This window comes from Pinus tabuliformis, chromosome 1_2 (assembly GCF_031772625.1).
Source record: "Pinus tabuliformis cultivar Carrire ecotype Pingquan chromosome 1_2, CPIR1, whole genome shotgun sequence".
NCBI classification, from domain to species: domain Eukaryota; kingdom Viridiplantae; phylum Streptophyta; class Pinopsida; order Pinales; family Pinaceae; genus Pinus; species Pinus tabuliformis.
In genome coordinates this window covers 602705172-602727802 of record NC_142298.1, presented here as the reverse complement: position 1 = coordinate 602727802, position 22631 = coordinate 602705172, and the positions used below count along the sequence as shown (strand labels likewise).

The 22631-nt window shown below is 32.0% G+C and overlaps 1 pseudogene; it reads right to left on the bottom strand.

Annotated features, from left to right (window-relative positions):
• Positions 1-1923: 1923 nt before the first annotated feature.
• Positions 1924-6322, bottom strand: LOC149207080 (ABC transporter B family member 15-like; annotated as a pseudogene).
• Between the last annotated feature and the right edge of the window lie 16309 nt (positions 6323-22631).

Genomic DNA, 22631 nt, shown 5'->3' with positions numbered 1-22631 from the left:
AGGGGGATACAACGCAACAATGTTTTTAGACACCATCACTTCTATCAGTGTTTCATGATCCTACTTATTTAATTATATTCCCAAAAGGGTAAAATATATAATACAACCATGCTTAATTCATATATTACAATCAATTTCTTTTTACTAGCCCTCATTGTTTAGTAATTGACTTTGGGAGATCCATGATTCTCATGTTCGGGAGTGAAATTCGGGAATCCAATTTGCCTACTACACATTTTCAAGGGTTAAGAGACAACTTGATGGAGCTAGTAGCCTAGAAGATTTCAAATTCATAATGATGGATAGTTATAATGTTATAATGGTTGACAGAACCATGTATGCTGTTGACATCCTAGTAGACTAGCAGTTGCCACGGTTGCAATTGTTGGGCAACCATGCATTTTGGTTGTTCCTTTATATCGATGTGGACATATTCTTTTGTCATGTTTGACAACAACTAGAATTTGTTGGTTGAGGTTGTGAGAAGTAGTCATTAAGAGGGGGGCCTGGAAAATATAATTCCTACCTGTCTTGGTTTCTAAGTAAAAGAGCGTGTTGTTCTTTAAGATTTGTTTAGATGATCCCTAGTTTAGTGTTTAGTTGAGAGAATTACTGAAGTAAGTGATTGTGTGGTTAAGATAGAATTTATATCTTTAACCAATGATTGATGTATTTATATGTATGTTTCATCTAATATAAGTGGTAAGTTTTGGTGTTAAATTAGATTTTCAAATCTTTATACTTTTTAAAAGAAGATAATTATCATTTTTCATATTATATTTTAAATCATATGAATTAATCTAGGTCACAAAACTTTAATTTAAATATTACATTTATGTAAAAATATTTCTTATATTCAACTATACATATTTACAATTCCATATAAAATTTAAAAATATGAAACCACATATTTAAAGTTCCATATAAACTTTTACCTAAAAAACCTAATATCGTAGATATATTGATTTACTAATTTGAAATTACTCATTATATCTTAAATATATATATATATATATATGATTTGATTAATTAAAATGTAAAATGCTTAATTATTGTATTTAGAGCTATTTTAATCTAGTATGGAAGAGATGTTGTAATGTCTTGTCTTGTCTTGTCCTATCTTATTCTGTAAACATTTTGACTAGATCAAATTACACAAAAACAAAAATAAAAATAAGATAAAATAAAATTAATAATGTGCAAACATTTTTACTCGGTCATAATAAAATAAAAATAATGTTTAAAAAAAATCATGATATGTGCCCTTGATATTGACTCGTGGTATGAGAACCTATGGTATTGACCCATAGTATTCTTATGGAATATAGCCTAGTTAAAGGGGGAATTAAGGACTTGCATAAATTTTGATGGGTAATACCCATTAGTAAGTTTGCACATTTACATTTACCCATTAGTATGTTATTTATGTGAGAATGACTATTTCCAACAATTTAAATTTTAAATTGGTTTACAATTAATAATGAAAAGTCATGACAAAAATATCTAAAAATCATGGTATAAATATAGCAATTACATCCATAATGTGAGGAATGACATTCTAGCATAAATATAGCAATTACATCAGTAATTTGAGGAATAATATTTTATTATGTACTTATTAAATTTATTTTTTCAACTATAATTTATTTTTAAACTAAATATAAGTTTTAAAGACATTTTTATGATTAATTTTAAGTAAAATTTAACTTAATTTTAAGCTATAAAATATTAATCTACTCCTGAATTCAAAAATAAAAAAGAAAAATCACATTCTTTCTTAAATTTGTTTCGCCAGATTACCCTGAAAAATCTATTTCATCTCGCAATACGCTCACAATATTTTACAGGCTATTTAAAAAAAAGAGCCCTCGTCAAATTTTCATTGGATAAACAGAGTTACATTAAAATTCCAACCCTACTTTTTCATTGGATAAACAGAGTTACATTAAAATTCCTACCCTACTTTTACATTTGACAATCCATCTTCGATATTTAGGGGAAGGCGCAAAGAAAGATTTACGACGTGGACCACGGAGGATTCTTCTGTTTATGAGGCAGATGAGGATCTAGTGATGGCGTTGCTGCAGGTTGACGAGAGAGTAATATGGGTTGCCTTCTCCTTTGCCCAACAGATATGAATGACTCCCCTGTTCAATCACTTTCCCATCTTGAATCACAGCAATCGAATCTGCATTCTGAATGGTTGTCAGTCGATGAGCTATCACAATGCTCGTTCTCCCCACCATTATTCTGTCCAGCGCCTCTTGAACGATCTTCTCCGACTGGCTGTCCAATGCGCTTGTTGCCTCGTCCAGCAGTAATATGCTCGGATTCTTTATTATCGCCCTCGCTATCGCAATCCGCTGCTTTTGCCCTCCCGATAATTGAACTCCTCTGTCTCCACAGTTTGTTTCGTATCCCTCCTCCAAAGAGCTGCACAAATCCAAGTTAATTTCACTGATCTGGTTCAATAAATCATATTCTATTCCATAAATAATTATTTCAGTTGCAGTTGATTATAAACATTCTGTTTGAATTGAACGATTGCAGTATTACCTGATGAAGTCATGAGCATTTGCAGCCTTTGCAGCTTCGATCATCTCCGCCTCGCTTGCTTTCTCTTTTCCGTAGAGAATGTTGTCTCGAATGCTTCCTCCAAACAGCGTGGGCTCTTGACCTACCAGAGCTATGTGATTCCTCAAACTCTTCAAATTGAAGCTCCTGATGTCACTGCCATCTATTTTCACCGATCCTTTTAGGGGATCGTAAAACCTTTCAATTAATCCAATGATGGTCGATTTACCGGATCCGCTTTGTCCTACAAGTGCCATGCTTTTGGCAGCTTTTATCCTTAAGCAGAAGTTCTTGAAGATCATAACATCTGGACGAGCTGGGTAAGCAAAGTCCACGTTTCTCAGGTCCACGCTTCCTTCTATCTTATCCGTTTTCTCACCCTTCTCATCGTCCGGGTTTATCTGGCTCTCTCTGTCCAGGATGCCAAAGACGGATTCGACTGCATCAGAGCCTTTCGCGATGTCGGTGCTCATACTTCCTGCGTCTCCTATCGCTCCTCCAGTGCCCATCAGAATGAAGAAAACTTGGAAAACAGCTTTGGAGCTGACTTGTCGTTTCGCTACAAGGTGTGCCCCATACCAGAAGTCCAGAGCGAAATTAGCTACAGTGATGAATTGTGATGCTCCGAGGACACATCCTGCAAACAAAGATTGTTTGATACTGTCTCTGCGAGGTCCTTCTTGAGTCTTTTCGAAGAGACGGAGAATCTTGTCCTGTGAAGAGAATGCACTAATAGTACGATGGTTAGCAACAGCTTCTGCTGCTAGTTGACTGCCTTTATCTTGAGCTTTGAGAGACTTTTGAGACATGGCCTTAAGCAGAACCTTTTTGGTGTAGTAACATAATACTATGACGGGTTGCACTGCAATTATTACAACTGCAAGGCGCCATGATAAAATCAAAGCCATCGTGAAGGCTACTATCACGGCGGAAGAAGTTTGTACAAGTAACGATATACGATCTCCAACCAGGGACCTCACCTATAATACAAATAGAACATTCTAATCATCAGAAAACTGTGACACAAATCCCAACATTATTAGAAATATTAAAGCATTTAGGTCAGGTACTTGCCACATTAGCCTCCGTTGCGAGTCTGGAGCAAAGAGCTCCGCTAGAATTCTCGTCCTTGTCGAACCACCCAACCTCGAATGTAAAGATCTTGGATAGCATCCGCTCTCGAATTCTTTTTGTAAGATATTCCCCCATAGCTGCAAAATTGTAATGCTGCAGCACGTTCGCTAAGAACGCTATTACTCCCAAGGCCGCAAAAATGGAGGAGTATACTTTGATTTTGGATTTGATTTGGTGATGGTCTTGAAGAAAAAATACAGATACAACTTCCCCAAGGAAAAAGGAATAGACAGGTTGAACTGCTCCAAAAGCCAAGGCTCCTGCACAGCCTAATAGAGCATGCTTCCATTCCGTAGTATTTAAAAGAAGCAGTCGACGGAATGAAGGGGCGGACGGAGGCTTCTGTTCAACTATCAGTTCTCGCTGGACTGATGCAGACATGTTCGAACTCGATCTGCTATAGATGCTAGAGCTCCTTCCTCTCAAAGACTGATCTAGCACAGTGGAGCCTTCGAATCGCTCATCTGGCTTATCTGCCGCGGCCTGTTGCAGCTGAACCAAAGTAGCATATGCTCCGTGGGGTTTATAGGTCAGATCTTCATGCGTACCTGTCTCGATCACATGACCATTTTGAACCACCGCAATCATGTCCGCGTTGCGGATTGTGGAAATTCAAATCGACTGCACTTGCCAGAAATGGAAGATGAGAAAGAAAAGATGAATTTTACCTGTGTGTCATAACCATCTGGTAGTTGACTGATGAAATTGTGAGCATTGGAAGCTTTGGCAGCAGCAATAACCTGATCCGTGCTGGCTCCATCCCTCCCGAATAGAATGTTCTCCTTGATTGATGTAGCAAAGAGTGCAGGTTCTTGACTTACTAGTCCAATCTGGGAACGGAACCATTTCAATTGTAGCGTTTTAGTGTTCACTCCATCCAACAAAATCTCTCCAGTGAGCGGATCATAGAACCTCTCTATCAACGCCACAACCGTAGACTTGCCTGACCCGCTTCCTCCCACCAACGCAACGGTCTTGCTTGATGGAATAGCGAGACAGAAATTGTGAAATATCTTGGATTCTGGTCGAGATGGATATGCGAACTCAACGTTTCTAAATTCAATTTCGCCGCTGACCTCCTCCAATATTTCTCCTTTTGGATTTTCCCAATCAATGATCGGTTCTCTGTCGATCATCTCAAAGATGCGTTTACCAGCAGCACGTGCCTCTGCGAAATATCTTATATTAGGAAGCGCAGTCCCGAGAGCTCTGCAAACACATCAGTGGTTCCAGAAATTGTGATTGAACTTAACAAAATAGATTAAATTTTCCGTTCTTGCATCAATTATAGAAATAACTGAGAAGGAGAGAAATGGATAGGGAGAAAACTTACAAGCCACCCATAAGTATGAGAGCTGAAGTGACGAAAATCCTTCCTCCGCTAGCCCCATGATACATAACCAATGTGCTACCATACCAAGCGTTGAAGGCCCAGATATTGGGGTCACTGCTACGCTACCTACTGCGAAGCCTTTGACAACACCTTGTTTAAGGCCAAGCTTTACAGTTAAGTTAAGCGCATCGGAGAACTTGGTCATTGTCCTGTCCTCTCCAACGAAAGCAAAGACTGTCCTAATGGATGAAAGAGCTTGCTCTGCAATATTGCCGGCTATATTATAGGCTTCATTCAACTTGCGAGAAGTCTCCACCAGAATCCGTCCATACATTACCCCGGGAATTATCAAAAAGATTACGAATGGAAATGACACTATTGCGAGTCTCCATGTCAAGTAGAATGCCACAAAATAACTGCCGACGAAGAAAGACATATTCATGACGAAGTTGGGCATCTGTGAATGGACAATATTAGCATCAGAATTAGAAAACTCAACGAATTAGATGAGAGGATAAAGTAATTAAGATCATACCTTTTCGGCGAAAACATCCTGTATAATGAGAGTATCATTAATAACGCTTGTAACCACTTCTGATGTGGTGGTGCCTTGGGTGTCGAAGAATCCCTCGTCCTGCCTCAGTACGGCTTTCAAATATTTCAAGCGCATCCGAGACGCCTGCCTTTCGCCGGTCCTCGCCCAACAGAACGCCTCTGATGAGACAAAGGGAAGCAAAGCATTAGTCATAGGTAAGATCATAAAAAAAGCCTTCTCATAAACATTGCAAAGTGTGAAAGGAGGAGGAAGATATGATACCAACCTAAAAACGCAGCAAAAAAGACACCGATCGATAAATACATCAGATGTAAGGAATACTGCACAATTAACCAAAACCGACACATTACTCAATATGCGAGATGGGAATTGCGACAAGTTTTGAGGTGTAAAGGAAATGATTATTACCGTGTTGACAGTATGACCGAAATCTCCGGTGAATTCGGAACTAAATTTTCCTATATTGTCTATCAAACTGTGTAATATTAACATCATGATAGGCTTGTTCAGTCCATCTGCAATAGTTCCAACAGTGCCCAATGCCACAAGGCAGAGATCAAATAAATCAGCATATTTAAAGAGTTTCAATATTGAGATATTTGTATCATTTGCACGAACAGACGTGCTGTCAGTGTTGCTTTCCTCGACAGCATGCTGTTTAGGCAAATCTGCCTTTAATTTCGGCCTCTTTTCTTCTTCTCGTTCTTCCAGACCTGACATCTCTATTACTTCCGTCGCCATATTCTTCAAGTGCAGGAAGAACACAAGACTTCACGCTTCAATATCTTCTGGCAAAACAATATATTTATATATAATTATTACAGCCTGCAAACAGAAGCCTCTCACTATCCGGGTAAATGGTCACCGCTTTCGTATTTCAAATGACATTATTCACGTCATATATTAATAATAAGAACAGGTGCAAGAAGTGAGGTATTTAGATATTAGGTTGCACTGGCCATACATAGGATCTTCTAGAACCTTTAAATAGTGAAAAGGAAAGTCTTCGGACAGTAACCTAGTAGCGCCTCACTGGGTGAAACATACATTATAGATTGGCGTTTTAAAAAACAATCGTAATCAGTGGAGTTCTTAATGATTGAAATAACAAATGTAATCCGTGAAGTTCATCTCGAGTGAAACCGTCGTTGAGGCCATTCCTGATACGTTGATTCTCAAAATTTAGAGGTTTTGTACCATTTAGAATGGCCAAATTTAATTTAGTGCGTTTGATTGATTTTTTTGGATAACGATGTGTGTTAATATTTATTTAAATTAAAATTAGTCTCTTTTTAATTTAAAATTGTAGGGAGGGGAAAGCTATCTTAGAGTATTGTCTATTGGGGAGAAAAAATATTTAGGTATTTTCGAAGCTATCTTAGAGTAATGTGTATTGGGGAGATATTAAGGTATTTTGATTGGTTTTTGCATTTGCACTAGATATTTTATTGCGAATAAGTGTAATGGTGATTCAAGTTAGAAAGAAGCATAGTGTGATTTGATATTTTATTATTATTTTTTTAAGATAAGAAAAGTGATTTTAAAATAAAAATTTAGTAAAATAAAATTTAAAATTTGAATGCAAAGGAATTTATTGTAGGTTGTATTTTCTATGAATGCACTTTCATTTTTTATGCTGATAGGCCTTCTCCCTATCAGAATTGGCAAGTTAATCATTTTCTTAATTAATCGTTTTGATGAGATGACTTGAATTGAAAGATGCCACTATATTCTTGTAGTTGTCACTAAATCAATGAATGAAATTCGCTATAGTAACTTTCTTGCATGTCTAGAACACATACTTAAACCATAGTTAAATTAATTTTTACAAAACATATTAAAAATTTACTGTACTGTACGTATGTAGGATTAAGAAAAAATGAAATAAAAAAATTAGTGTCGAACACCCATCTTTCACAATGCCTTTGAAAGTTGTCTCTTTGCATTCTGAAAAATATGCATGGTTGAAGAATAAGGACACGTTTTGATCTAATGATGGTTGAAGGATTTATGCCCAACAATTATCCATAACCATGACAATGAGGTATGTAGGCATAAATTCGAGTAATAAGGACATGTTTCATGCATTACAATGACGATTGAAGCATTTGTGCATGCAGAACACAGAATGGAAGAAACAGCAGTCAGGTTATTTCACAATTTGATTTCGATAAAGCTGAAGCGGTATCCAACAGCTCCTGGGCCAGAAGACGGTTGAAGCATTTTCGCATGCAGAACACAGAATGGAAGAAACGGTGGCGAGGTTATTTCACAATTTGATTTCGATGAAGCTGAAGCGATATCCAACAGCTCCTAGGCCAGAACGACATTGATGATCAGGAACATTCCGATTAAATATAAGCAAGTATCTGGTCGAACTGTATTTTTTTCTGTTAGTAATTGATTTCTATTCAATTCAAGTCATTAGGCTTTTGTTAGTAAATTGAATTTATTTCTAACTAGATAGGAAATTAAATCTATTCAGACAAGTGCGATTGAATACTTATGATACATAGTTGATGCTTTTGCACTCAGAGTGCTTGATTTTATTATATGTTGTTGTTTTGTAGTCAGAAAATGCTTCTGGCTGTGCTGGATCAACACTGTGTAACAAACAACTGAGACGGGCTAGTTTCTGCTTATGATTTTGTGTACCTGCCAATCGATTTCCAGTAAGTGATATCTCTATTCCTTTAATCATTTGAAGAATTAGAAGCTCGTGCATGTAGGGTATCAAAATGAAAGCTAACACTTAGTTTCTATATTTTTTCAGGAATACGTGAAATTTGGGCTACGCTTTTGTGAATTTTACATCTGCGAAAGCCACATTAAAGCTGTATCAAGATTTCCATAAGCAGCGATGGGAGGTCTTCAATTCGAGGAAAATATGCGAAGTTACATATGCAAGAGTGCAGGTATTAAGTTCTTTTTCTAAATGTATGTTGTATATCTACAATAGTACAATTATTCAGTGTTTTCTCAATGTAGTTCTGTAGTGCTTGAATATAGTCTGTTGCTGCTCTTGCATTGATCGTTTGCTGGTTTTGAATGCCAGGGTCGACGTTCCCTAGAAGACCACTTTCGCAATTCAAGGTTCGCCTATGACACCAACGAGTTTTTACATTTAGCGTTTGATCCACCCAGGAATGGCAATAATCTGAATGACAAAATAGTAATGGGAGGCCTTGAGCATTCTAGAAACGATACAGGAGGAAAGGTTTACAATAACAGCGTCCAACAGGAAGATGGTACTGGTGCAGCAGACTCGAAGCTCAACAACCTGCATGGCAGTCCAGGCCAACCTCCTCCTCGATGTCAATATAATGGGCAGAGTGGTAACAGAAGAATGGCAACTTCGGGAACTCATTCCAACCGCAATTGGAACAATCGGTGTCGTTCCACCACTGCTCATTACAGGTCGTTGAATGCTCGTGCATCTGAAAATAGTAATCCGACAAAAGACTGATCTAGCAGCGTTAAATCTTGCTCGTTGATCCTTCCCTCATCAATCTCTGTAAATGTTCTATGTTATTTTCTGCGTTACAAACTATACTGTTAGGAAACTGAATTCCAATTTTGTGAATAAATAGAACATATGAATAAATAGAAAGAATATGCAAAAACATGATTTTGGTATGGATTTTATTGAAAACTTTGTAAAAATGTGCGGAAAAGAGATTTTGTCTCGTAGCAGGAACTTCTGTATGGAATTTAAGAGAATGTACTCTCTTCTTTTAATGAAAGGCATGGATTTTATTGAAAACTTTGTAAAAATGTGTGGAAAAGAGATTCTGTCACATACCGGGAACTTCTGTGTGGAATTTAAGAAACGTACTCTTTTTTTAATGAAAGGAAAGCGTTTTTTTGGTATTGAAAACAAATATGCTATGCCCAATTAAATTAATATTTTTTAAAATATTATAATAAAGATGGAAATCGCCGTATGTAAAGAACCATGTGAAACAATTTCTACGGAAAAGAAAACTGTGCAAATTCGAATTAATTTTTTTAAAGCCTCCAAAATAACTATTTGTTCAAAAACAACAATGGATATGGTTTACAATTACATTCGTTCCACAAAGTCATGGGAAATAGGTTAAGACAAATGAATCCACTTGGCCACGCTCGGAACTCCATTGTTAACCACGAATAGCGTGTAGTATCCGGGCAGTGCCGCAACAGAGCTTGGGGGTGATGTATCTACAACAACATATATTCCACTTACACACTCTACGCTCCTTGATGCAAGCATGAGCAGTCTCTGATTCATGGAAAATGAATGAGTTGTGAAAGGCGGACTGTAAATGTTGAACTAAAGATTGTTGTGAACATAATCTAAAATAGAGAATTGAATCGTGAATCCTGTACCATAGCTCACAGAGTCTGTAGATAGGGAAGCAATGGTATGCATCAAGGTACTGTAGGATTCGTCCAAGTAATAAGGACTGTATGCTTCTAGACGAAGCTCGGTTGGAAAGGCGACTCCAGATATAACGTAGCCAACGTGGCGCTTGGAGCCTCCCACAAATATCCTCCCATCAGGCAATACATTTGCACTCGAATGATACATTCTCAGAATGATTGAAGCTGCCAGTAATGTGAATCGCTGCCCTGCCAATCCATTAGGTCTCTATAAATAGGGAGTAAGAGCTGGATTCCGAAGTCCGAACTCCGATACCCTGAACCCGAACCATTATAGAGAAGAGTGGAAAGGTTATCGGGTCTGCCATTGTTATCACATCGCCAGATCGGAACGGAAGGAGCCTAGCATTGGAGTGTTGGAATCACGGATAGCGATTTCTGACCGTCCACGTACTATCGCATCGGGGTTATTGGAGCACTATGTTATTGCTCCGTTGCATGTGAAATTGCAGACAGTGATTGCCGATAAATTCGTGTGTATTGAGATCATTGAACAGAACATGGAGGGTGGCACAGGTCGATGCATTTACCCCAATGCAGATGTAATAAGATGTAGTCAAGGCTCCCTGGAGAACAATTCGCAAGACAGGCGCACTTGAAAAGCTAGCACGGTTTCTACTTTTGGTTGCGAAGTTACTCTGTAGTTCTTTTATTCACAAAATCTTTTTCTCTAAATGAAAGACCCAATTTACTAGAACACAAAACATCTCGAGTCTCAACTGTAAAGATTGCCAACTCGAAGAAATCCAGATCCACTGCGATGACCGAGTGCAATATTGCCAAATTCTGTCACGAGCAGCCAAAATTCTATCATTTGCACAACTTTCTGGATTCGTAGGAAATTTTTACTTGAAACTGCTTGCAGTTCTCTATTTTCCGATGTGCATACTTCGTTGGCCTACTGCGGACTCCTAGATGGAAGAGTCCCGGCCCAAATTCATTACTTTGTAGGATTTCATTTTAATAACGTTTGAAGGTGGATTACATTTTAATAATGTTTGAATTTCCAAATATGTTATTACTATGCTTATACTTTATCACAGTCGTTGTTTAAAACCCAAATCGGTGGCCAAACGAAGTTGTGTTATTTCATATTGACAAAAATATAGTGGTTGCTTTAACAGCCCCGACCCGAACCATTATAGAGAAGAGTGGAAAGGTTATCGGGTCGGCGATTGTTATCGCATCGCCAGATCGGAAGGGAAGGAGCCTAGCATTGGAGTGTTGGAATCGCCTATAGTGATTTCTGATAATCCACGTACTATCGCATCGGCGTTATTGGAGCACTATGTTATTGCTCCGTTCTATGTGAAATTTCCTACAGCGATTGCGGATAAATTGTGTGTATTGAGACCATTGAACAGAACATGGAGGGTGGCACAGGGCGATTTTGATATTTCCTGGCCGTCTTTCAATTTTAAAGTAAGAAGAAGGTTGTTGGATATTTCTTCATGTTCTTTCAATTTAAAAATAAGGAGAAAGTTTATCAGAATAATTAAAAAGATAAATTTACCATGACAAAATTATCTTTATTTTTATTAAATCTTGATAATATTATATTTTTTATTAACTTTTTTTCTAAATGTAAATTCTTAAGAATAATTAAAAAAGATAAACTTATTCCACAAAATTATTTTTATTTTTATAAAATAGTGATCATTTAATTTTTATCTTTTTTCTTTAAATATAATAAAAAAATCTGAAAAAACATATTTAAATAGTAGTAAATGTTCTTCCAGGCTGTTGAATATATTTAAACATTTAAAATTACAATTCCATTAATGCAAACTCTCTATTTTATTAACAATTTCAAAACATGATATTAGTGATTATTAAAAAAAATAAAAACCAAAATCTATGATTGAACTGAAAACTTAAATATGGTTGTGGAAAATTTCCAGAAATTCGTAACATGCTTTTAGTGATGGTTGTTTCAAAAAATCAAAAATTCCAAAATATGGTTGGAAATGCTGGAAATGAAAAAATGCTGGAAATGCAAATATGATTGCCATGAAAAATCCCAAATTGCTGGAAATGCAAATATGATTGCCATGAAAAATCTAAAGATGCTAGAAATGTAAATATGATTGTGATAAAAAAAAATTCCAAAAATTGTGGAAATGTAAATATGGTGGCGAGGAAAACAAATCCAAAAACTCTGGAATCCAAATATAATTACCTAGAAACATGGAAAATCCAATTAAATTACATATGCAAGATGCAAGTAAAGCTTTTTAGGGTGATACCGAATACAATTTCAGTAATCAAAACTTACAGTTTCATCATTAATTTCATAATTGAATTATCTTGTAAATATTAATATTTGCATTTGTTTGATAAATTAAATTATAAACTTTAAATTAAATTAAAATTAATTTTTTTAATATAATTAGTACTTTATGATTATAAAAAGAAAGAAATTGGTAATTTTTTATGTTTTTCATTTTGATAATAATATTTTAAATACTACTTATTTTATATTTTAAATTTATGTTTATATTTTATTTGATTATAAATTGGTATATATATGATCAAACAAGGCTATATAGTAGTTAGTACTTGCGGTTTAGCTTAAATATAACTCAATGAAACAAAAAAAAAACAAAGACAAAGATTTCATTACAAAAATAATTATCGTATGAGACTGAATATAAAATTAATCAAAGATCTTGTGTATCTATTAAATTATACATGTCCATATTTGTGAAATAGTAATTTTGAAGCTTACTTTTAAATGTATTTTAATTTACAATTTGTACTTTAATTTTATTGGATATATTTGTTAATTATAATTTGATTTGTTTGTCTTCATATGCATGTAATAATTTTGTACATATATAAGACTTATATGTTGTATTTATATTCAATATAATAATTTTTTTTTCCAAAAGTAATATACATTTCAAAAATACACAACTATGAGATTAAATGTGGTAATTTAATTTATATTTTGATTTCAATAAATTTGAATTTTTATTATACTTTTAACATAATTAATATTATATTTATTTGATATTATTGTTCAATTTAATTAATATAGGACTTTTTTCATGTTTTATTAATAAATATATATTTTAATATTTTGCAATATAAATCTAATAATTGTATTTTTATTTTGTACTAAATGTTTTTTGTTTGTATATTTTTTATATGTATATTTTTTATATAATAATGTTTTATGTGTTTAATAATGTTATACATACACCACATCTTATGTAATAAATTGAATGTTGCATCTTAATTTATATAAATGTTTAATTTAATAAATTTATTTAAAACAAATCAAATAATATATACAAATAACTATGGAAATAAATGTTATATTTTGATTTAATTCAACATTTTTTATTTTTTTTACCAAAGCTATTAATCAATATACATTCAAAAAATATAAATAATCATTATAGTTTCATAAAAGTATATATAATAAAATGTACCAATTTTATATTTTACAAGAAATAAATTAAATGTTGTATCAAATTCATAACGATATTCAGTTGAAAATAATATTTTATTTATATATATATAGAAAGAGTTTGAATATAGTAAACACTAAATAAGTATAAAACATTATGTTTTAACAAAAAAATATCAATATTATTAATCATACATTTTTTCTTCATAAGGGAAAAGCCATCCATTTTATTCAAAAAGAAAGGACTACATGCTAATAATCTTATAACATATAATCTTATAACATATAGAGTTGTGAAGTTAGTAGATCACAAAAGTGTATAGCTCTCTATAGTAAAAAAAATAAAAATAATATAACAGTGCTTTAAAAAATATAAGTGACTATCAATATCACAATATATTTCAAAAATACATGACACTCAAAATAATCTAATTAATAATAAATTTTTTACAAATCTCATCAAACACTTTACATTTTAATAACACATTACAAATATTCATCTTTACATAAAATAAATATCATTAATTGAAACAAATATACACTTTAAAAATTAATATATTGGAAAATGTTTTATAATGATGGAAGTTTAAATGTTTAATTATTTTTGTGTTATATAATGTATTTATTTTTTTGTTTTATTATGGAATTTCAATGAAAATAAGAATAGCACAATACTTTTAAAATATATAAGTTACTAGCAATATCACAATATATTTCAAAAATACACAACACTCACAATACTATAATTAATGATAAATTCTTACTATCTCATCAAACATTATGAATTTTAAAAACACATCATAAATATCCCTCCTTAACATAAAACAAACATATTTAATTCAAATAAACACATAACCATTGTCAATCATAGCCAAACATCGTCAACCATGGTTGAATGTCGCATTGTGACAAGAATTTTCTCAGCGTCAAAATAAACCATGTTTATTTTAGTATTTGTTGTATTTATATTTGGGTTTACCAATGTTGGTTTTATAATATTAGTCCCTTGGTTGAATGTCGCATTTTGACAAAGATTGACTCACCATGAAAATAAACCATGTTTATTTTAGTGTTTGTATTTGGGTTTAACAATGTTGGGTTTGTAATATTTTTCCCTTGGGTTTAATATTATTTCCTTGGGTTCATAATCCCTTGGGGTTTTAGTATTAATCCCTTAGTTTTATTATTCCTTTGGGTTTATAATATCAATCCCTTGGGTTTATTATTCCCTTGCGTTTATAATATCAATCATGGTCAACCATGGTTGATTCTCACATTCTCACAAGGATTGTCTCACCATGAAAATAAATCATGTTTATTTTGATGTTTGTGGTATTTACATTTGGGTTTACGATTGTTGGGTCTATAGTATTAGGCCCTTCAATTTTATATTATTCCATTAGGTTCATAATCCCTTGGGCTTTTAGTATTAATTCCTTGGGTTTATTGTTCATTGGGGTTTTGGTATTAATTCCTTGGGTTTATTGTTCATTTGGGTTTATAATATCAATCCCTTGGGTTCATTATTCCATTTGGTTTATAATATCAATCACTGTAAACCATTGTCAATCATAGCCAAACATGGTCAATCATGGTTGAATGTTGCATTGTGACAAGAATTGTCTCACCATGAAAATAAACCGTGTTTATTTTAGTGTTTGTAGTATTTATATTTGAGTTTACTAATGTTGGGTTTATAATATTAGTCCCATGCTTGAATGTCACATTTTCACAAAGATTGTCTCACCATGAAAACTAAAAAATGGTTTAATTTAGTGTTTGTAATGTTTATATTTGGGTTTACGAATATTGGGTTTATAATATTAGTCCCTTGGGCTTAATATTGTTCCCTTGGGTTCATATTCCCTTGGGGTTTTAGTAATACTCCGTTCGGTTTATTATTCATTTGGGTTTATAATTAGTGTTTGTTGTATTGATATTTGCCTTTACTCGATGTGAAGTTTATAATATTAGTCCCATGGGTTTAGTATTATTCCCTTGCCTTCATAATCCCTTGGGTTTTACTATGTATCCCTTGGGTTTATTATTCATTTGGGTTTATAATATCAATCCCTTGGGTTTATTATTCCCATTGGTGGATAATATAAATCATGGTAAACCATTGTCAATCATAGCCAAATATCATCAACCATGGTTGAATGTCTTATTGTGATAAGAATTTTCTCAGCATCAAAATAAACCATGTTTATTTTAGTATTTGTAGTATTTATATTTGGGTTTACCAATGTTGGTTTTATAATATTAGTCCCTTGGTTGAATGTCACATTTTGACAAAGATTGACTCACCATGAAAATAAACCATGTTTATTTTAGTGTTTATATTTGGGTTTAACAATGTTGGGTTTATAATATTAGTCCCTTGGGTTTAATATTATTTCCTTGGGTTCATAATCCCTTGGGGTTTTAGTATTGATCCCTTAGTTTTATTATTCCTTTGGGTTTATAATATCAATCCCTTGGGCTTATTATTCCCTTAGGTTTATAATATCAATCATCGTCAACCATGGTTGATTCTCGCATTCTGACAAGGATTGACTCACCATGAAAATAAATCATGTTTATTTTGATGTTTGTAGTATTTACATTTAGGTTTACGATTGTTGGGTTCATAATCCCTTGGGTTTATTATTCATTTGGGTTTATAATATCAGTCCCTTGGGTTCATTATTCCATTTGGTTTATAATATCAATCATTGTAAACCATTGTCAATCATATCCAAACATGGTCAATAATGGTTGAATGTCGCATTATGACAAGAATTGTCTCACCATCAAAATAAACCATGTTTATTTTAGTGTTTGTAGTATTTATATTTGGGTTTACCAATATTGGGTTTATAATATTAGTCCCATGCTTGAATGTCACATTTTGACAAAAATTGTCTCACCATGAAAATAAAACATGTTTAATCTAGTGTTTGTAATGTTCATATTTGGATTTATGAATATTGGGTTTATAATATTAGTCCCTTGGGCTTAATATTGTTCCCTTGGGTTCATATTCCCTTGTGGTTTTAGTATTACTCCCTTCGGTTTATTATTCATTTGGGTTTGTAATTAGTGTTTGTAGTATTGATATTTGCCTTTACTCGATGTGAAGTTTATAATATTAGTCTCATGGGTTTAATATTATTCCCTTGCGTTCATAATCCCTTGGGTTTTAGTATGTATCCCTTGGGTTTATTATTCATTTGGGTTTATAATATCAATCCCTTGGGTTTATTATTCCCTTTGGTGGATAATATAAATCATGGTAAACCATTGTCAATCATAGCCAAACATTGTCAACCATTGTTGAATGTCGCATTGTGACAAGAATTTTCTTAGCGTCAAAATAAACCATTTTTATTTTAGTATTTGTAGTATTTATATTTGGGTTTACCAATGTTGGTTTTATAATATTAGTCCCTTCGTTGAATGTCGCATTTTGACAAAGATTGACTGACCATGAAAATAAACCATGTTTATTTTAGTGTTTGTAGTGTTTATATTTAGGTTTAACAATGTTGGGTTTATAATATTAGTCCTTTGGGTTTAATATTATTTCCTTGGGTTCATAATCCCTTAGGGTTTTAGTATTAATCCCTTAGTTTCACTATTCCTTTGGGTTTATAATATCAATCCCTTGGGTTTATTATTCGCTTAGGTTTATAATATCAATCATGGTCAACCATGGTTGATTCTCGCATTCTCACAAGGATTGTCTCACCATGAAAATAAATCATGTTTATTTTGATGTTTGTAGTATTTACATTTGGGTTTACGATTGTTGGGTCTATAGTATTAGGCCCTTTGGTTTAATATTATTCCATTGGGTTCATAATCCCTTCGGCTTTTACTATTAATCCCTTGGGTTTATTGTTCATTGGGGTTTTAGTATTAATCCCTTGGGTTTACTGTCCATTTGGGTTTATAATATCAATCCCTTGGGTTCATTATTCTATTTGGTTTATAATATCAATCATTGTAAACCATTTCCAATCATAGCCAAACATGGTCAATCGTGGTTGAATGTTGCATTGTGACAAGAATTGTCTCACCATCAAAATAAACCATGTTTATTTTAGTGTTTGTAGTATTTATATTTGGGTTTACCAATGTTGGGTTTATAATATTAGTCTCATGCTTCAATGTTGTTGGGTCTATATTAGGCCCTTCAGTTTAATATTATTCCATTGGGTTCATAATCCCTTGGGCTTTTAGTATTAATCCCTTGGGTTTATTGTTCATTGGGGTTTTAGTATTAATCCCTTGGGTTTATTGTTCATTTGGGTTTATAATATCAATCCCCTGGGTTCATTATTGTGTTTTGTTAATAATATCAATCATTGTAAACCATTGTCAATCATAGCCAAACATGGTCAATCATGGTTGAATGTCGTTTTGTGACAAGAATTGTCTCACCATCAAAATAAACCATGTTTATTTTAGTGTTTGTAGTATTTATATTTGGGTTTACCAATGTTGGTTTTATAATATTAGTCCCTTGGTTGAATGTCACATTTTGACAAAGATTGACTCACCATGAAAATAAATCATGTTTATTTTAGTGTTTGTAGTGTTTATATTTGGGTTTAACAATGTTGGGTTTATAATATTAGTCCCATGGGTTTAATATTATTTCCTTGGGTTCATAAACCCTTGGGGTTTTAGTATTGATCCCTTTGTTTATTATTCCTTTAGGTTTATAATATCAATCCCTTGGGTTTATTATTCCTTTGGGTTTATTATATCAATCCCTTGGGTTTATTGTTCCTTTGGGTTTATAATCCCTTGGGCTTTTAGTATTAATCCCTTGGGTTTATTGTTCATTGGGGTTTTAGTATTAGTCCCTTGGGTTTATTGTTCATTGGGTTTATAATATCAATCCCTTGGGTTCATTATTCCATTTGGTTTATAATATCAATCATTGTAAACCATTGCCAATCATAGCAAAACATGGTCAATCATGGTTGAATGTCACATTGTGACAAGAATTGTCTCACCATCAAAATAAACCATGTTTATTTTAGTGTTTGTAGTATTTATATTTGGGTTTACCAATGTTGGGTTTATAATATTAGTCCCATGCTTCAATGTTGTTGGGTCTATAGTATAGGCCCTTCGGTTTAATATTATTCCATTGGGGTCATAATCCATTGGGATTTTAGTATTAATCCCTTGGGTTTATTGTTCATTGGGGTTTTAGTATTAATCCCTTGGGTTTATTATTCATTTGGGTTTATAATATCAATCCCTTGGGTTCATTATTGCGTTTGGTTTATAATATCAATCATTGTAAACCATTGTCAATCATAGCCAAACATGGTCAATCATGGTTGAATGTCGCATTGTGACAAGAATTGTCTCACCATCAAAATAAACCATGTTTATTTTAGTGTTTGTAGTATTTATATTTGGGTTTACCAATGTTGGTTTTATAATATTAGTCCCTTGGTTGAATGTTGCATTTTGACAAAGATTGACTCACCATGAAAATAAACCATGTTTATTTTAGTGTTTGTAGTGTTTATATTTGGGTTTAACAATGTTGGGTTTATAATATTAGTCCCATGGGTTTAATATTATTTCCTTGGGTTCATAAACCCTTGGGGTTTTAGTATTTTCCCTTTGTTTATTATTCCTTTAGGTTTATAATATCAATCCCTTGGGTTTATTATTCCCTTAGGTTTATAATATCGATCATGGTCAACCATTGTCAATCATAGACAACCATGGTCAACCATGGTTGAATGTCACATCGTGACAACGATTCTCTCACCATGAAAATAAACCATGTTTATTTTAGTTTTTCTAATATTTATATTAGGGTTTACCAATGTTGGGTTTATAATATTAGTCCCTTTTTGCATGCCTTGTGGACCCACCAGACTTATATAACATAATATATATCTCTATCGGATCTGGCCCGCAATCGACATGTCATATATATATATATATATATATATATAAGTGTTATACGATGATTGCGGACCCGCCGGGGCTTTAAAATATAATACATATATGCTTTATGTCCGGCCTTTTTATTATAATCTTTTATAATAGAAATTCATATAAAAGAGCATAAACCATAATATATATGAATATCAATAAAATTCTTTGGAACCCACGATAAGACAGACGCGCTGAGTCATATAAAATATAGCTTATGAACTATCGGATCCAGAACCCAATCGCTCATCGCAATCGGCGCTTTCATATATATATATATATATATATATATATATATATATATATATATATATATATATATATATATATATATATACTTACGACCCGTCGCGATTATAAAACAATAATACATATCGTTTCGGGTCCTTCATCGCAAATTGTGATCGGCGCAACCCATATGCATGCATATAAAGGGTTTTCAATACAGCGGACCCACCGAAATTTTAAACACGCTGTATATATTATTTCGGGTCCAACCCACCCATATCGCAATTGGCGGAGTCGTATACACGTAATATAATCGGTATACATTGTTCCGGACCCGCCATCATTATTAAATATGGCATATATATTATTGGGTCCGGTGTTAGAATAAATATGTTGTCTTACGGACCCGCCGCAATTATAAAACAATAATACATATCGTTTCGGGTCTGTCATCGCAAATCGTGATCGGCGGAACCCATATGCATGCATATAAAGGGCTTTCAATATAGCGGACCCGCCGAACTTTTAAACACAATGTATATATTATTTCGGATCCAGCCCATCCATATTGCAATCGGCAGAGTCGTATACACATAATATAAGCGGTATAAATTGTTTCGGACCCACCGTCATTATAAAATATGGCATATATATTATCGGGTCCGGTGTTAATGTTTTAAGACTTGTTCCTTTGTTTTCCTTTGTAAAATCCGATATATTTCTCCATTTCTTTTATATTTTCATTTCCGATATACTTGCCTTATCTTTTTTCAAAATATTTTTCGAATGATTTTGAATGAAACAATGAATATATTATTATTATAATAATAATTATATTTGTATATTATTATAATAATATAATATTATTATAATATTATAATCAAATATTATTATTATTATAATATTACAATATAATTGTTATTTTTTTTTATAATTTTATATTATTAGACTTTTTAAATAATATAATGATAATCTAATATTAATATGAGGTATTCTTATTATTAATTAATATATATTAGGAGTTTATGTAATTATTATAATACTAATATAATATTTATACAGTAATATATATAAATAATCTGGTTGTTAATATTTATATAGTTATTAATAAACCTAAATACTACTAATAATTAACCCTATGTATACAAACCCTAAGATAAATATTAAAAATACTAAAGCCTAAGAATAATAATAGTATTAATAATAATAATTAATAATACTAATATTATTATGAGTTTGTATTATTATAATACTATTAATATAATAACCATAAATATATAATTATATAAGAATATAGTTGCTATTATTTGTATAGTTGTTAATTATCATAAATAATAAATAATTGGTCTTTATTGTTCTTATTATAATAATATTGATTATATTTTTATTATAATAATAATTATATTTGTATATCATTATAATAATATAATAATAATATAATATTATTATAATATTATAATCGAATATTATTAATAACTATATAAATATTAACAACGAGATTATTTCTATATATTACTATATAAATATTATAATAATTATATAATAATATTATTATATAATAATTATTATATTAATATTATTATATTATATATTAATATTATATATAATATTATTGATTATATTATTATGATAATATGGTAATTATATTTGTATATTATTATAATTATATAATAATCAAATAATATTATTATAATATTATAATCAAATATTAATATTAATATTATATTTTATTATTATAATAATAATACGATATAATTGTTATTATTTTTTTTTTATAATTTTATATCATTAGATTATTTAAATAATATAATGATAATCTAATATTATTATGAGCTATTCTTATTATTAATTAATATATATATTATTATAATATTAATATAATATTTATACAGTAATATATACAAATAATATTGTTGTTAATATATTGGAGTAGTTATTAATAATTCTATATAGTTATTTATATAGTTATTAATAATCCTAAATACCTATAATAATTATTAATGTGGTTGATATAAGCCTATCGGCATATATCAACCACATTGGAAAATGTGGTTGATATATATGCTTGATATATGCCTATCGACGTATATCAACCATATTTACCTTGGTAAATATGGTTGTGCTAGTCTTATTTACTGAGGATTTTAGTACCAAGTGAAAGGTATGCAATAGTTCTTGATTTTATAGTTAAACCCATGTGACAGGTGTGGATGATAGAAGAAATTATTATGTATGGAAGTTGAAGCACAAAAGTTTCTGTTAGGGTCTTATAATAATAGTATTCGTAATTTTGAATTGGCTATGGTTAGTCTTGTAATATTGTACATACTTTTGCTCTCTGCAAAATGTTTTCCATATTAAAAATTAAAAAATGTAAAGAGACTATGTCCTAAAAGAATAATCAAAGGACAAAAAAAAAAAGGAAAAGATAAAAAAAGTGAAAAATATGAACCCCAAACAAAAAACAGATCATGGAAGTGTACAAATTCAAGTGCCATTGCTTTTACTTTTATGTGCCAAATAATGGTTGTGTGCAACTTGTCATAAATGCCACAACCCATGATAGTCAAATAGCTTAATCTTGACTAATTCATGCTTTAAATTTCATGTTTAAAGATAGAGAGTAAAGATCTAGCCAAACTGTTTAACCTTGGTAGATCAGTAGTTAGGTAGAGAATAAAAATGTGCTCATAAGCTTAATCTGAGCCATTGGAAGTTATAAGGTTAGAATTAGATAGTTTACTTGTCAAAAGAAAATGAAATAAAGGGTCTGCTAGCTCAAATGCACCCAATAAAGTGAAGAAAAAATGTTAGGGTAAATAAAGGGTAGGTAGAAGAAAGGTTGCAGATATACAAGGTTGTTAAATCATAAGCACATTTATCATGCTTAAATCCTATGTTTCAGTGTGCAGGAGCATTTATGAGAGTGAAAGGATGTTCACTAGCTTACTTGATTAACTTCCCCTCATTTCATTTCACCCCCCGCATACTTATTTACTACTTTCCCCATTATCCCC